The sequence below is a fragment of the Symphalangus syndactylus genome, chromosome 14 (assembly GCF_028878055.3).
Source record: "Symphalangus syndactylus isolate Jambi chromosome 14, NHGRI_mSymSyn1-v2.1_pri, whole genome shotgun sequence".
NCBI classification, from domain to species: Eukaryota; Metazoa; Chordata; class Mammalia; order Primates; family Hylobatidae; genus Symphalangus; species Symphalangus syndactylus.
In genome coordinates this window covers 12736826-12754679 of record NC_072436.2, presented here as the reverse complement: position 1 = coordinate 12754679, position 17854 = coordinate 12736826, and the positions used below count along the sequence as shown (strand labels likewise).

The 17854-nt window shown below is 42.9% G+C and overlaps 1 protein-coding gene across 3 annotated transcripts in view; it reads left to right on the top strand.

Annotated features, from left to right (window-relative positions):
• Window positions 1-17854, top strand: part of CYTH1 (cytohesin 1) — a 116863-nt gene that overhangs the window by 34234 nt on the left and 64775 nt on the right. The window lies entirely within an intron of this gene.

Below are 17854 nucleotides of genomic sequence, written 5' to 3'. Positions count from 1 at the left end.
AGGTGACAGAGCAAGACTCTGTCTCAAAAAATAAATAAATAAATAGTATACAATTTGATGGGATATATTCAACAGTTTTGTACATCAGTGAAACCACTATAACAATAAAGCACAATATTTTCTTAACCTGAAAAAGATTCATGGCCCTTTTTGTTTTGTTTTTCTTTTTTTGAGTTTTTTTTTTTTTTTTTTTTTTTTTTTTTTTTTGAGACAATGTCTTGCTCTTTCTCCCAGGCTGGAGTGTGGTGGCATGAACACAGCTCACTGCAACCTCAACCTCTTGGGCTCAAGCAGTCGTTCCACCTCAGCCTCCCAAATAGCTGGGACTACAGGCTTGCACCACCATGCCCAGCTAATTGTTTATTTATGTTGCCCAGACTGGTCTCGAGCTGCTGGGCTTAAGCAGTCCCCCTGCCTCAGCCTCCCAAAGTGCTTCCACCGAGCCTGGCCGCTTCATGTCCTTTCGCAGTCCATTCCTCCCTCTACCCCTGGCTCCAGGCAACCACTTATCTGCTTTTTGTGACTACAAATGAGTTTGTATTTCCTAGAATTTTATGTAAGTGAAATCATACAATGTTACAATGTATATTCTGTGCCTGGCTTTCTTTCCTTTTCTTTTTTTTTTCTTTTCTTTTTTTTTTTTTTAAATAAACCCACTGCCAACATCATACGTGTCTGGCTTTTACTCAGAATGATATGTTTGAGGCTGGGCACGGTGGCTCACGCCTATAATCCCAGCACTTTGGGAGGCTGAGGCAAGCGGATCACTTGAGATCAGGAGTTCGAGACCAGCCTGGCCAAAATGGCTATCTCTGCTAAAAATACAAAAAGCTACTCTGGAGGTGGAGGCAGGAGAATTGCTTGAACCCGGGAGGCGGAGGCTGCAGTGAGCTGAGATTGTGCTGTTGCACTCCAGCCTGGGTGACAGAGCTAGACTCTGTCTCAAAATAAATAAATAAATAAATAATATTATGTTTGAGGTTCATTGTTCTGGGTATCAGTTGTTCCTTTTCATTGCTGAGTAATGTTCCACTGTGTGGCTGCACCACATTTTTGGTCACCTGTTGATGAACATATGAGTTGTTTCCAGATTTGGGCTATTGTGTATAAAACTGCTGGGAACATTCATGTATAAGTCATATGGATATGTTTTCACTTCTCTTGGGTTATACCTACACATGGAATGGCTGGATTGTGTGACAGACCATTTTCCCCTTAAAAATGTTTTATTATGTATAAACTATAATAGAGGTTAGTTAGGAATGGAATGTACAAATGATATGTAATTAGTTTTAAAATAAGTCTTAGAAGAGCTTTTATTTAACATAAGTATAATATGCAAATCAGTTAAAGATTATTATAAGTATGTTATTTTGCATAAATTAAAAACTGGATTTACCTGAAAAAAGTGACATAAAACTTCAGTCACAAACTAAATGCAAAAATTTATTTTATATTCCTGTACTAAAAATAACAATTTTGGGCTGGGCATGATGGCTCACGCCTGTAATCATAGCATTTTTTGAGGTTGAGGTAGGAAGATTGCTTGAGCCCAGGAATTTGAGACCAGCCTGGGCAACATAGTGAGACTCTGTCTCTACAAATAAAAAAGAAGAAAATTAGTTTGGCATGGTGGTGCACACCTGTGGTCCCAGCTACTTGGGAGGCTAAGGTGGGAGGATTGCTTAAACCAGGGAGGTCGAGGCTGCAGTGAGCCAAGATTGCACCACTGCACTCCAGCCTGGGCAACACAGTGAGACCCTGTCTCAAAAAAAATAAAAAAGAAAACAAAAAACCCCACAATTTTGTATTTCCTTAAAATTGAGGGAAAGTCATGTAAAAACTAGAAGTATAAATTCTTATGGGTAGGCAAATCTACATAAGAGGGTTTGTTTTTGAAGCATGGCAGATCAGAGAAGACAGTTGCTCTTGGAAAGTTCTGTCAGCATCACACGCATGCCTTTCCTTTCCGAGTTTATCTAGATGCACTGCTCCTCAGTAGCCAGTGGCTTTGTCCACGACGGTCTGGACACACAATGTGACATAGTTTCACAAAACGGCCACTTTGACCCTCCCTCCCTACTCCACGTGTATCTGGAGGAGAGGATCCTAGCATGTCATCAGCCAGGTGTTTGCAGTATGCTGGATTGATTACATCATTACCACTCAGTGGTGAATCGTTTTAAAAAAGGGGTGAGGTGGGTGTCTCCATGTATTTTTTAAGGGATTATTTTAAAAATCATTTTAGAATAATTCTGCAAGGGTTTTTTGGTGTCTGAAGTACTAGGCTAGACAATATACTTTGGAACTAAGATTTTAATTAAAGGTTACTCTAAAGAATCAGTGATTTATGTCCCCAGATGAGATAGATGGCAGGAGTTTAAAGTTTGCAGAAGTTGGTGTTTTCATAATTGGAGTATGGCAAATCACCTATTTAGTCCATTTAGTACCTTATTATACACTGTCTTCTGTCCTGTTATTACTGCTCAGTTAATGTTTATGATCTACTGTTAGATTCCCTAAGGGCAGTGCGCAAACCCCATGTAATTAGGGATGTCAGCAGCCCTCCAACCCTTCATTGTTATCTTTATTTATTTATTTATTTATTAAGTAGAGACAAGGTCTCACCATGTTGCTCAGGCTGGTGTCGAACTCCTGGGCTTAAGTGATCCTCCCGCAAGTGTTGAGATAACAGGCATGAGCCACTGCCTGGCCAAGAGCATGAGTCTTCTGGGGAGGTTTGGCACTTGCCTGTGGCACCGGCCTTGTGAGTTGTTTTTATTTTTTCTTCCTTTTTTTCCTTATAATTAAATTAGAGATAAGGTCTCACTATATTGCCCAGGCTGGTCTAGAACTCCTGGCCTCAAGCGATCCTCCTGCCTCAGCCTCCCAAAGTGCTAGGATTGAAGGCATGAGCAACCACGCCCAGCCTGACCATTTATTGACAGTCTGTTAGCTGTGCTGGGGTGGCATGAGAGGCTTGCCTCTGATTGTCCTCATGCTCCTGGTGACTCTGGTGCCCCTCTCCCACCCTGCCCTACACTCACTGTCATACATGTGCCTTAAGACTTTGGGAAAAGGAAGAGTAAGCTTTGGGGGAGATTTGGTAATCCTGAGTGTACTTTTTCTTGCTTTATGTGTTCTTGTGTGTCCTGTTTCCCAAGATTTTGAATGTCTTGGTAGGACTAGTCTTGAACTAAACAATAACAACAAAATTCATGTGTTACAGTACTACCTATGGCTTTGTATTTAATTAGGCATTTTAACATTTTCAGTATCATATTTAATCTGTATAATCAATAATATTTAAACAAGAGACACACAACAAAGGAGATGCAGCATAGAGTAATTTGTTGCAAAGGAGAAATACTGTTTTAAAAGTTAGGTGCAGAATAGCCAGTACATTCTGAGAGAAAAAGGATTCTTGGTCGGCTACTTGTAAGAATGAGACAGCAGATGTGTGGTATTATTTCTGAGGGCTCTGTTCTGTTCCATTGGTCTGTATATCTGTTTTGGTACCAGTACAATGCTGTTTTTGGTTACTGTAGCCTTGTAGTATAGTTTGAAGTCAGGTAGGGTGATGCCTCCAGCTTTGTTCTTTTGGCTTAGGATTGTCTTGGCAATGCGGGCTCTTTTTTGGTTCCATATGAACTTTAAAGTAGTTTTTTCCAATTCTGTGAAGAAAGTCACTGGTAGCTTGATGGGAATTGGCACTGAATCTATAAATTACCTTGGGCAGTATGGTCATTTTCACGATATTGATTCTTCCTATCCATGAGCATAGAATGTTCTTCCATTTGTTTGTGTCCTCTTTTATTTTGTTAAGCAGTGGTTTGTAGTTCTCCTTGAAGAGGTCCTTCACATCCCTTGTGATATGAGGTGTGTGACCTTGCTTATATTTACATGGTTAAGATTATAAACTGAAATACATTGTTGAAGTTCTCTGTCTTGGCCGGGTGCAGTGGCTCACGCCTGTAATCCCAGCACATTGGGAGACCAAGGCGGGTGGATCATGAGGTCGGGAGTTTGCGGCCAGTCTGGCCAATAGTGAAACCCCGTCTCTACTAAAAATACAAAAATTAGCTGTGCGTGGTGGTGCGCACCTGTAGTCTCAGTTACTCAGGAAGCTGAGGAAGGAGAATCACTTGAACCCAGGAGGCAGAGGTTGTGGTGAGCTGAGATCACGCCACTGCACTCCAGCCTGGGCAACAGAGCAAGACTCCGTCTCAAAAAAAAAAAAAAGTTCTCTGTCCCGTCTGAGATGATCAGCAGCATTGTTTATCCCTGTAGCCCTGGTACTCCTTATTGATAGTAGAGATTTTACTCCAGTTAGGTACTTTTTAAAGGAAATTTCTATGAAAATCTCTATTAAAATGCATATTAAAAAACTCCTTTACAGTGGAAAAGAGTAATAACTAACATTTCCCTTTTTCCTCCTAAGCTCTAAACCTACTAGAAATAGAAAAAAAATCTGAAAGTGGAGATCATATGATCAGCCTTGTAACTGGTAAAGAGAGGGAGATGGAAGAGTCCTCATTTCAAACATCTAGGAAATATGTTGCAAATTTGTAAAATAGGTTAAATTTCTCCATTTCTTTCCCAGTAATAGGATCTTTGAACTAGACTATTTGAAATTATCATTTGAGGCCAGGCACGGTGGCTCACGCCTGTTATCCCAGCACTTTGGGAGGCCGTGGCGGGCAGATCATTTGAGGTCAGGAGTTCGAAACCAGCCTGGCCAACATGGTGAAACCCTGTCTCTACTAAAAATACAAAACAATTAGCTGGGCATGGTGGCAGGCACCTGTAATCCCAGCTACTCAGGAGGCTGAGGGAAGAGAATTGGTTGAACCCAGGAGGCAGGGGTTGCAGTGAGCCGAGATCGTACCACTGCACTCCAGCCTGGGTGACACAGCAAGACTCTGTCTCAAAAAAAAAACACCAAAAAAAACAAAAGATGAAATTATCATTTGATATAACAATAGCAGAGAGATGCCTGTACTCTGCTTCCTTCTTCGTTTATGCAGTCAATCCTTGTTATTTGTGGATTTTGTATTCAGGAATTTTCCTACTCACTAAAGCTTATTTGTAACCTGCAGATCAGTCCAAAGGTTGTGCTTTCATGGTCATTTCTGGACATTCACAGAGCAGTGAAAAATACAGTTTGCTCAGTGTACAGATTTCCAGCCTGTGAAACAAGGTGACCGATTCTTGTTTCAGCCCTCATACTGTAAACAAATGACCTTTATGTGGTCTATTTAGCATTACTTTTTTTTTTTTTCTGTATTTTTGTGCCTTTGCTGGTGACTTTGCTCTTTACAATGGCCCCTAATCATAATGCTGAATTTCTGTCTATTGTTCCTAAGTACAAGAGGCCATGATGTGGCTTATGGAGAAAATACAGTATGTTAGCGAAGCTTTGCTCAGGAATGAGTTACAGTGCTGTTGGCTATGAGTTCAACATTAATGAATCAACAGTTGGCTGGGCATGGTGGCTCACATCTGTAATCCCAGCACTGTGGGAGGCTGAGGCAGGTGGATTGCTTGAGCCCAGGGCTTTGAGACCAGCCTGGGCAACACGACAAAACCCTGTCTCTACTAAAAATAGAGCCCATGTCCTCCCATGTGCGCCCATGGTCCCAACTATTCAGGTGGCTAAGGTGGGAGGATTGCCTGAGTCTGGGAGGTGGAGGTTGCAGTGAGCCAGGATGTCACCACTGGACTCCAGCCTGGGTGACAGAGTGAGACCCTGTCTCAAAACAAAACAAAACAAAACAATATATATTAAATAAGCCATCTTTAAACAGAAACCCATATAAACAAGGTTATATATTGTTCATTTGACAAAAGCGTGACCAGAGGTCTGTAGGAACCTAACCTGTATTTCCCCTAGGAGCAACGGTTTAGTCTTTTCCAGTTCAGTGCTAGCAACAGCTTTTTTTTTTTTTTTTTTTTTTGAGATGGAGTCTCGTTCTCTCGCCCGGTCTGGAGCACAGTGGTGTGATCTCGGCTCACTGCAACCTCCGCCTCTCGGGTTCAAGCAATACTCCTGCCTCAGCCTCCTGAGTAGCTGGGATTACAGGTGCCCACCACCGCGCCCATCTAATTTTGTATTTTTCATAGAGATGGGGTTTCACCATGCTGGCCAGGCTGGTCTCGAACTCTCACCTTGTGATCCACCTGCCTAGGCCTCCCAAAGTGCCGGGATTACAGGCATGAGCCACTGTGCCTGGCAACAGCAACAACTTTTTAAACAATAACTACTTTGAATAGCAAGAATCAACTATAGCTTAGCCCTCTTCCTACCCCTAAACTTCAGGCTGTGACATCCCAGTGCCACATTTGACATCTCCCGGGGGATACCTACAGGGTCTCTCATAGTTGGCATGGCCACAGCAGAGCCCCTGGTTCCGTGTCCCTCTCAATTCACCCCACCCAAGAAATAGCATATCTGCTCACATAGGTGTTCCCATCAAATGTTTTGAGTGTTTTGATATCAGCCTTCCCTTTCTTTTGTTTTCCCTATCCAGTTCATTAGTAGTACTGTTTATTCTACTTCCAAAATGCATCTTGAAGTAATCTGTTTTTCTGCATCTCTGCTGCTGATGTGCTAGTGGAGGCCACTGAATTACTTGCCTGGATGCCACATGAGCTTCCCATAGTTGATGCCACCGGTGCACCCATATCTCATGTTCCCTTCCTTCTGGGCACGTGGAGAAGCATATTCTCACCCCCTGGCCATTGATTTGCTGTCCTTTTCAGACCCAGAGGGAGCAGGCTAAGAAATATTTTGTGGAATAAGTATGTGGTATTATTTTAGGAGCATTTGGTATTTCTTTGGGTAGTAGCTTCTGCAATTTGGGGACTGCTTCTAAACCTGTTAGGAATATTTTTTGAACTGCAAGGGATTTTTTTTTAGGGCAGATAAACATCTGAACAATGTATTAAGTAAAAAGCTTGGAGAAAATTTGGGGGGAAAAAAAACACTTCAAAAATAGATTGTTTTAGAGTTCTTTTTTTCTGAAACCACCTGCCTTCTCAAGCAAGACAATTAGATTTTAAACAATAGTTTCTGCTTAGTTAGGTTTTTTTTATTTTTTATTTTTATTTATTATTATTATTTTTTTGAGACAGGGATCTCAATTTGTCACCGAGGCTGGAATGCAATGGCATGATCATAGCTTACTGCAGCCTTGACCTCCTGGGCTCAAGCAATCCTCCCACCTAAATCTCCTGAGTAACTGGGACCACAGGCACACCCACCAAACCTGGATAATTTTTAAATTTTTTTTTTTGTAGGGGGGTTGGAGTCTCAATCTGTCACCCAGACTGGAGTGCAATGGCACAATCTCTGCTTACTGCAACCTCTGACTCCTGGGTTCAAGCAGTTCTCCTGTCTCCCTCCCCAGTAGCTGGGATTACGGGTGCCCACCACCAAACCTGGCTAATTTTTGTATTTTTAGTGGAGACGGGGTTTCACCATGTTGACCAGGCTGGTCTTGAACTCCTGACCTCAGGTGATCTGCCTACCTTGGCCTCCCAAAGTGCTGGCTTGTCTCAGACTTTTGGACTCAAGTGATCCTCCCACCTTGGCCTCCCAAAGTGCTGGGATTACAGGTCTGAGCCACTATGCCTGGTCCAGTTTGTTTTTAAATCAGTAACAGGTATCAAGAAGTTTGGACTGGCTGACCTTGGTGGTCCTATCTGCTGCCACCTTTGCTCTGCCCCACACAGTATGTGGGTGTGCGGGGCCCTTCTCGCAAGCTCCTCTGTCATGTGATGGTTCCGTCTTCAGGGCTGTGGCAGGACTGCACTGGTTCAGTTTGCTCTGTGTCAGAGTAAAGGAAGGGTGGAGTACACACCAATTTTGTAACTTGTAACATTTGGTCTTGTGGTTTTGCAAGGAAGGGGTGATGTATAATTAGTAAGGCAGGAGAGCAAAGGAAACAGGAAGGGGATCTGCAGTGCTCCTGTATCAAAGTAGATCTCCAAAGCAAAAAGGGACAAAAGCAGGCACACTCCTCCCGCCCACCCCTGTTTTTACTTACTCTTATTTGATCAGAGAACTTTGCTTTCATAAACATCCTTGAATTAAGGCTGGAATTTTTTGGTAAAAATTCCTAACTGAATTTCGTTTAGAAGTATACAGAAAACCCAATGAATTAATTGAATAATCTCCCTTACCCCCTTCTCCAGACAATTCTCCTGTATTCTCTCAAGTAATAAAAGTACTAGAAAGGTCAATTGTATTTATCATTAAATGGCTGGTGCTTATAGTTTGTTCCTTTAATCCAGTTAAAACAGTGAACTTTCCTGATAACCTAGGCATTGTTGTCCGCTACAGTAACCTGGGCCTGTTGGATGTGTAAACATTTTCCTTTGACCCGGGACTGTGTTGAAACCATTTGTTAATCACACAGCGGGATGATCAGTACTTACACCAGCTGACGGGACACCTGGCATGACTACTCAGTGATCCTGTAAAACCAGGTCAAGCTGGTTCCATAGACAGTTCTCATTTTTGATGATAGGACTCATAGCTCTCAGAATCAGAGAATGTTCAGAGGTGAAACTTACCACAAATGTGGGTCAGCATCTTTAGCTTGTTTCCTATGTGTGGGGTGCAGTGGTGGACAGTGAGAGCCATGTGATGGGAGGAGGCTGCAGAGCTGGACTTTGAATAATGGGTAGGGTTCAGAAAAGTAGAAAATATTGTGAAATTTATTTTATTTTATTTTTTTGAACAAAGCAACAAAAACAGATTTATTTAAAATGAAAGTACACTCCACAGTGTGAGAGTGGACCCGAGCATAGGGGCTCAAGGGCCAAAAATATTGTGAAATTTACTTTAATCAAAGTGGAACATAGATATAGTTCTAAAGACCCTATACAACACAAAAATTTACATGCTTATAGCAGCATTTTTCATAAGAACCCCAAAGCGGAAACAACCAGACACCATCAGCTCATGAATGTGTAAAGAAGATGAAGTCTGTCCCTACAAGGGAAGATTCGTTAGTCATAAAAAGGAATGAAGTTCTGACCCACGCTGCAACATGGCTGAACATAGAAAACATTGTGCCAGGTGAAAGAAACCAGTCACACAAGGCCATGTATTAGGCAAATCTGTAGAGGCAGAAAGTAGATTAGTGGTTGTCAGGGCTTTGGGGATGCGGGAAAGGGGGTGACTCCTATGGGGTATGGGGTTTTCTTTTGGGGATGATGAAAATGTTCTAGAATTAGATAGTGGTGGTGGTTGCATAACTTTGTGAATATACTAAAAATCACGGAATTGTATTGTCTAAAAATGTCCTCCCTCTCCCAGACAGTGCCTCCTCCCCGCAAATGTTGACCTCTAGATCCTTCAAGATTGGGACCGCAGTGCAGTATTTGAGTCTCCCCAGATCTCTTCCTAAATACCAGAGAATGCTGCCGAGAGTGTGCATTTTCTTAAAAGTCACTCCCCTCATTAGTATACCTGTGCCACTGTCTTCCCACCCCTCCCAGGGACTTTTTTCTATTCTTACTCTACGAGCCTGGAATACTCTGGGCCTTCAGAGCCTGATCCTTAGTGTGCCATGTAGTTGTTGTTTTTTGTTTTTTTGTTTGTTTGTTTGTTTTGTGCTGCCATTACCTGTGTCCTCCAATGAACTGTTGTGTTTTGAAGGGGGAGATACTTTGTTCTCTTGACCTTTGTAGGTCTAGCTCTTGGCTAACATAGTGCTTAGCACAGTTCAACAGACATCATTTAGAATGAACACATGGTAAAGAGTCAAATCTTTTTTTAATAAATCAGTGCACACTTTTATTATTATTATTTTTAAGACAGAGTCTGACTCTGTCACCAAGACTGGAGTGCATGGGGTGATGACAGCTCACTGCGGCCTTGACCTCCTGAGCCCAGGTGGCATCACCTGCCTCGCCCTCTGACCTCCTGAGCCCAGGTGGTCATCACCTGCCTCACCCTCTGAAGTAGCTGAGACTACAGGCACGCGCCACCAACACCCAGCTAATTTTTTAGTTTTCTGTAGAGACGGAGTCTCTTTATGTTGCCTAGGCCATTCTCGAATTCCTGGGCTCAAGTGATCCTCCCACCTCAGCCTTCCAAAGTGCTGAGATTATAGGCATGAGCCATCACGCCTGGCCTTTTAAATTATTACTCTGATGAGTAAATCAATATGTGAAGAGCAGCTAGAAAATGGGAGAATCGGCATTCTAAATGTGTTACGCTCTTTCAGATGGAAAGTAAGAGAATCTCAGGTTACCATGTAGTGATACTTTATCCTAAGAAGACAGAGGAAGTAGGAAACTTGGTTGCCACACTGTCACTGTGGGTCTTGGAGCTCAGATCTCCTTGTGGGAAAATGGTCTTTGTAATCAAATCTTGCAGATGTTGTATAATTTCATTAGTCTATGTGGTGAGGAATAGAGGAGGTTCAGAGAAGAATATAAATGTATTTTGTATACCTCAGAATTTTAGAAAAGAGAATCCTGAATATGTTTTTTTGGAGGGGTTGAGGAAGAAGTAACTGAGGTTTAAATTTTATCTTTGCAGTAATGCGTGTTCTGACCATCTTATTTAAAACTTAACAATACCTGACCCCACCCCCTGCCACATACTTCTCTTTTCCCCATAGCACCCATCACTTTCTGGCATGTTACTTATTATTTATTGTGTATATAGTTTTTTGCCTGTGTCTGCCTGTATAGTAGAAGCCTATTATCACTATCCCTCAAATTAGCCAGTGTGTGTGGACAAAGGGCAAACCAATGTTGACATTAACAAAGCCCTTTCAGGAAATAAGTACTGGTGAATATGCACATAGGAACTGGCACATATGCTGGGTAGAACATGAATTGCCTCTCCTCTCCCTATATATGTTCAAAAGGTAATGGAATTTGTTTTTCTTTTTTTTGAGACAGAGTCTCGCTCTGTTGGCAGGCTGGAATGCAGTGGCGCGATCTCGGCTCACTGCAACCTCTGCCTCCCGGATTCAAGCAGTTCTTTTGCCTCAGCGTCCCGAGTAGCTGGGACTACAGGTGCGTGCCACCACGCCCGGCTAATTTTTGTATTTTCAGTAGAGATGGGGTTTCACCATGTTGGTCAGGATGGTCTCAATCTCTTGATCTTGTGATCCACCCGCCTTGGCCTCCCAAAGTGCTGGGATTACAGGGGTGAGCCACCGCGCCCGGCTAGGTAATGGAATTTTTTGGTGCAATGTCTGTGTCAATCTTTTAACAATCTTTTCATACAGCCAGCAGAGGGCAGCACAGATGGAATTTACTACATTCAGTATTTTTTACTTTATTTTAAAGGGTGTTTAAAACTACTGTAGCAACCACTTCTAGGAGTAGTGTGAAGTTTATTTCAATTTCAGGTTTATTCTTATTCTTTCTCGCTTGTGAATTGTGCTGTTTCTGCTTCGTCTTTATGGAGGAAGTTGTTTCTGTTTACTTTATCATCATGAATATGTCAAATTAATACGTTCCAAAGTCTTTTTGACATGTTTCCAGATGCGTCCGAGGGCTGTGGTGAGGTTGGCGATGGTGGGTCCTGAAAGGGCACTGTTCTTTTGCCTCCAGAAAGTGGCAATTACTTGAACCAGAGTTCTTCGAGGTCTTCCCAATGCTCCCAGGCTCCGCAGTGCACAGAAGACTACAGCCCCGGCTCAAGGGTCCTCTCTGAGCATCTGACCAATGCTCTTGACCCTCTTCTCAGAAAGAAAAATCCCCAAAGTGTACATACTCAAAACCACACAGTTTTTCAGTTTTGTGGCAAGTTATGGAACTGATCATGGATTTTCTTGATAGAAACTAAATAAGATCAGTCTTTGTGATGCATACGTCTCTTATTTTTTTTTTCTTGCAAGAGTTACTGGTCCTTAGGCAAAAATTGAAGTAAATGCAAATTGTGTACATAAAACAAAGGATATGGTTTAGGTTTTCTTTTTTTTTTGACATCTAATCGGTTTTGAGTTTTTCTTTTGATAACAAAAGTGCTAACAAGTCTGTGTCATGAAGGTATGTACTAGCAAACGTGATCAGAAATCCCATAGCTTGCTTTGCTAGGTACAAGGTAAACCTATGTCAAGGAACGGCAAGTTCTTTGAATTCTTGGTGACACATTACATATATCCTTTGTCATTAACTCTTTTTTCCCCCAAGGTCTAATAGATGCATTAATGTCTATAAACAAAAATAGTGTACGTCTATGTTTTTTAGGTAACCAAAGTAGAAGGAACCTTTGAAAGAATTGTGCAGTGTGTCCAGGTGTCTGGATTTCTGCCTGCAGAGGCTGGACAAGTCTTTGTTATGCTCCACCCCACCTTGCAGATGTTCTTCGGGACTTTGGAGGACACTTGCATGATTGTATGCCCTAAGCTGTCTCCCATTGGCAGCTTGTTAGGAAATGTCTAAGCTGCAGAGAGAGGATACCAGGAAGCAAAATGATTTACCCCCAAATTCCAGAAAGGCTACAGGGTACCCAGGACCTCTGAGAATGGAGATAAGGAAACGAGGGTGGTTTGAAAGTGTTCATTGTGGCAGTTAAGATTCCCAGGTCTCCTCTCCATCTCCTGCAGCAAGGCAGTTTCTCTTGCACTTCTGGTAAACATGAAGGTTTAATTTCTGAAGAAGGCTGTGAAGATACAGAGAGCAAGTGAAAATCTATATTTATTTTAAAAAATACCAACCAAGAAGCAGCACTGAAAAAGTCTGTATATTTAACTGTGAGATCCCCATCCTTTCTTCCTCAGTGTAGCCCCCACAAATACTGGTCGTCACTTTTACACTCCACACAGCCCAGGTAAGGGATTGGAGAATACTTCTTTGGGTAACTAGTCTAAGCAAAAATAAGCTTACAGAGCCCTACATGTGGGGTCTTTACACATTACTGCCTTATCATATTACATTGCCACACATCAATCTGTAGGCCATGCCTACCACACAGCTTTTAACCAGGTTATTAGTGTGTCACTGTTAAATGAGAAGAAATAGACTATGCTTGCTAGAGACTTAAGGAAAACCTTCAGTGTTAGTAAGCAAAAGAGCAAATAGAAGTTTAAGGAAATACGTCGTGGGATATGTAGAAGAAAGCTTTAAAAACTATATACTTAAGAGTCTCAGATATTAAATGAATGAAACAATAATAGGCTGCTATCAAAAAGGACTATGGGTTGAGTATTTCTTATCTGAAATGCTTGGAACCAGACGTGTTCTAGATTGCACTATTTTTTGGATTTGGGAGCACCCGCATTGTACTTGCCAGAGCATCCCTAACCTGAAAACTAGAAATCCAAAATGCTCCAGGGAGCGTTTCCTTTGAGTGTCATGTTGGCACTCACAACGTTTAGGATTTGGGCATGTTTCAGGGATTTGAGATTTGGGGTTTGTGTTAGGTAGACAGCTTCAGAGGCCATGACACGGGAGCGAAGCTGGAAGGTAGGACTGCTGGCTGGAGACCAGTGTGGAGTCTGGTGCACTGTGGACGAGGACAGAGAAGGAGGGGCTGGTGAGTGGATGGAGATGATGGGAGAATTCTCTACCGTCCCACCCAGAGATCATGATTGCTAATGTGTTTAGTATATAGTTTTCCTGGCTTATTTCTTTTTTCATTTTTATAGTCTATGCATTTTTGTTACATGATTTTTTCATTTAACAGTATAACATAGACATCTTTCTGTCTCTACAAAAATAGTTACGCAACATTTTCCAATTACTTTTTTTAAGTGCCAAGGAATACTTTTAAGTAATTCACAGGACAAATGCCCACACTAAATAAATACAACAGAAGCTCTGACACCACCACACCACAGAAGCATACACATGAAAATACTACATTATGTCTGTCTAGTTGGCATGTGTTTTAAATGATAATCCACACTGTGCATTTAGCCTGTGGCTAGGCTAGCACTTTATTTTTTATTTTATTTATTTATTTATTTATTGAGAGGGAGTCTTGCTCTGTCTCCCAGGCTGGAGTGCAGTGGCACGATCTCAGCTCACTGCAACCTCTGCCTCCCGGGTTCAGGTGATTCTGCTGCCTCAGCCTCCCGAGTAGCTGGGATTACAGGTGCGCCCACCACCACGCCCAGCTAACGTTTGTATTTTTAGTAGAGACAGGGTTTCACCATGTCGGCTAGGCTGGCCTCAAACTCCTGACTTCAAGTGATCCACCTGCCTCGTCCTCCCAAAGTGCCGGAATTACAGGTGTGAGCCACCACGCCCGGCCTATTTATTTTTGAGACAGGGTCTCACTCTTGCCTAGGCTGGAGTGCAGCGGCACAATCATAGCTCACTGTAGCTTCAACCTTGCAGATTCAAGCGATCTTCCTGCCTCAGCCTCCCAAGTAGCTGGGACCACAGACATGTGCCACCACGCCCAGCTAATTTTTACATTTTTTGTAGAGACAGGGTCTCACCTTTTCTCCCAGGCTAGTCTCAAACTCCTGGGCTCAGTCAGTCCTCTCACCTCAGCCTCCTAAAGGGCTGGGATTACAGGCATGAGCCACTGGCCCAGCAGGCCAGCATGTTAGAAGACAGCTGGTAAATGAAAACAGTTATTTTGGAAATCAGTTTCATAGCAGTGTATAGTGAGCCTTAAAGTAGTTCGTATCTTTTGACCAACTCTTAAGCCCACTTACAGAAATTTAGCCTAAGGAACTAGTAGGAGCTGAGGAGGCAAAGGTTACAAGGATGTTGCAGCATTTTACAGGATATAAGGAAAGAAAAAGATTAATGCCCAACAGTAGAAGTGGTTAAGTAAGTTACAACATATACATAATGCAACCATTAAACATACCGGCTCCTTCAATTCTGTTCCAACCTTAGGGTTCTTTCTAGACTTCCCCCTTTTCATGTTTCCAAATTCCTTTTCCTGACAGTGGGAAACCTGGCCCCCATGATCTGGCTTGAGGGTTGCACCCCACACCTTCCTTTTGCCCCCAGCTCTACTTCCTGTCCGGCTCCATCCTGCTGTCTGCTGGAGGCTGTCCTGGAGGGAGTGTGGTTCCTGGTTGGGTTTGACCAGGAGACGGGAGGGTGAGAGAAGAGTGAAGTCAAGGTGATTCTCTCCTGCTGGTAACTGCGGCTTGCTGAATCCTCTACCGACGCTCTTGCCAGAGAGCTCCCATTTGCCACTTTAGCAGCAGTGTGGTGCCCTTGCACCCTGTCTGACTTAGCAGTGATGGGGGCTGCCCCTGTTGCTAGTCTGGGGGGCTTTATTACTCCTTGGTGCCCTCTCTAAACTCTGCCCTCACTTTTATAGGTGGTGCCTATCTTACCCTTCTCCACACTCCCGCTCTGGGAATGCTTCTGTCTCTGGGATTATGATTGATATGGGTATTATGCTTTCAAAAAACAAACCTAACCTAGAATGTTATATAAATATTCACGTATTTTTTTCTACTGTCATTTATTTAATTTTTTTGTAGAAATAGGATCTTGCTTTGTTGCCCAGGTTGGTCTTGAACTCTTGGCTTCAAGCAGTCCTCCCACCTTGGCCTCCCAAAGTGCTGGGGTTACAGACATGAACCACAACTCCCAGCCTAGTTTTGAAACATTTTAGACAATTACATGCTTGTGTATTCCCACCTAATCTATCGAGGGAGGGGGTGAGGCTAAAATCTATTTAGGGGATTTATTAATTAAAAATATAGAATGTCTTGGATCAACAACACTTGCGTCAAAATGCCCTAATGTGTGCTTTTTAATATGAATGACGAATGAGTGTTTTCTTCTACTTTGTTGATTTATTGCTTTTCACAGGGCCTGTGCTAGCTCCTGCATGTTTCCGATAGCATTTGTGCAGACACCGCTCTGAGGCCCTAGATTATTGTTCTGGTTTTGTAATGTGCCATTATTTTTTTAGTTATTTTAAAGTGTACTTTGAAACTTTTAAAAAGCTTCCATTTAAATAAATACATAGTAATCTAACACTCTGTTTGGGATTGATATTATAGATGTGCCTCATGAGCTGGGTTATTATATGTTTTAATTTCCCAGAGACAATCCCAGTTTATGCTGACTGGCTGATGTGATTATTAATAGTACCCATTTGTAATCTCAAAAATATCTCAATATGGATGATAAATTATATGGTCACTTATGAGTGAGTGAAACATACAATTTGGTGATGCAGTGGTTAAATGTCTATATCTTAAGGAATTGGAGACATGAGATTCATTATTTCCTTTTTTAACAAACAGTGGTAATTGTTGTACTAGAGATGACAGTGTGGTGTTGAACCAGGTATGCCTTGCCATGCTTCCAGCTTTAAGGGACTCTCCCTGGCCAGGAGCCTATGAGGTGGCCTGCTGTGCCCAATAGGGATGATGGCTGTTACATGAGCCAGTCAGAGTCCCTCTTTTGAGAATGTGAACTGGAAGTATAACAAGAATGAGGCATTGAATAGTGGGAGCAGAAGCTAAAAGTCACAAGGTCTGGAGGAGCAGGGGACCTGTGAGGCCATGGGTGGGTGGAAGGAATGATGGGGCCTGTAAGGCAGAGGTTGTGGGGAGTGGAGACGGGGGACCTGGTTGGCAGCATACCAGAAGATAGCAGCTCCAGGCCTGGTGCAATGGCTCACGCCTGTAATCCCAGCACTTTGGGAGGCTGAGGCGGGTGGATCATTTGAGGTTAGGAGTTCGAGACCAACCTGGCCAACATGGTGAAACCCCGTCTCTACTAAAAATACAAAAATTAGCTCAGCATGGTGGCAGGCACCTGTAATCCCAGCCACTTGGGAGGCTGAGGCAGGAGAATTGCTTGAACCCAGTAGGCGGAGGTTGCAGTGAGCTGAGATTGCGCCACTGCACTTCAGCCTGGGCGACAGAGCGAGACTCAGTCTCAAAAAAAAAAAAAAAAAGAAGATAGCAGCTCCATTCTTTCACTTGCCAGGCCAGAAAGCTTGGAGTCACCCTTGTCTTCTCCCTTTTACACCTCACATGGACTCCACTGGGACATCCTTGGCTGTACCCTGAAAGTAAATATAGCAAGAATATGGCCACTTTTATCAAGTAAGCCGCCAACCCGTCTCACCTGGATGACTATAGCAGCCCCCCAACTGGTCTCCAGCTCCTGTGCTGGCTCGTCTCCAGTCTGTTCTTCCCCAAAGCCAGAGTGTTCTTGTTACAAAGGAAGCCACAAAATGCTCTGTTGCTCGGAACCCTGGCAGCAGCTATGCATCTCACCCAGAATGGAAACCAGAGTCCTTAAAATAGCTGCCAAGGCCCCATGCAGTTCGCCCACTGCCCTCCTCACCTCTGCGACCATATCTTCCACTCCTCCCTACACTGTTCTTCCTGCTCCAGCCACAGTAGCCTCCTGGCCCTTCTCAGCAGAGGCCTTCCCTGACTGCACTTCCACTTCCCCCACTCCGCAGTACTTACCTTCGGACATACTGCATATTTTACTTACTTATTTCCCCACCTTTCCCATCTCCATAGAGTGGAGACGCCATGAGGGCAGGCATTTTTGTCTCTTTAGTCCTCTGATGTCTCACTAGTGGCTGGCACTTAGTGTGCTCAGTGAATGTTGAACGAAACAGATAAGACAAAAGATACAACTATCTTTGTAAAAACTTTTTAAAAACAAGTGACAGGTTATGACAAAATATTTGTAACATTTCATACAAAGGATTTGTAATCTACAAATCATTTAAAAAATGATAAGCGATAGAAAAGTGGGCAACGCCTTTGAAAAAGCAATTCACGAAAGAGGAAATACCTCAAACTTATGAAAAGATAATCAGCATCATCAGTAGTCAGGTCAGTGCAAATGACCAAAAACAACGAGAAACCGTTTCCCACTGTCTGACTGGCAGAAGTTAAGTTTGATCCCATCAGGGACGTGGCAA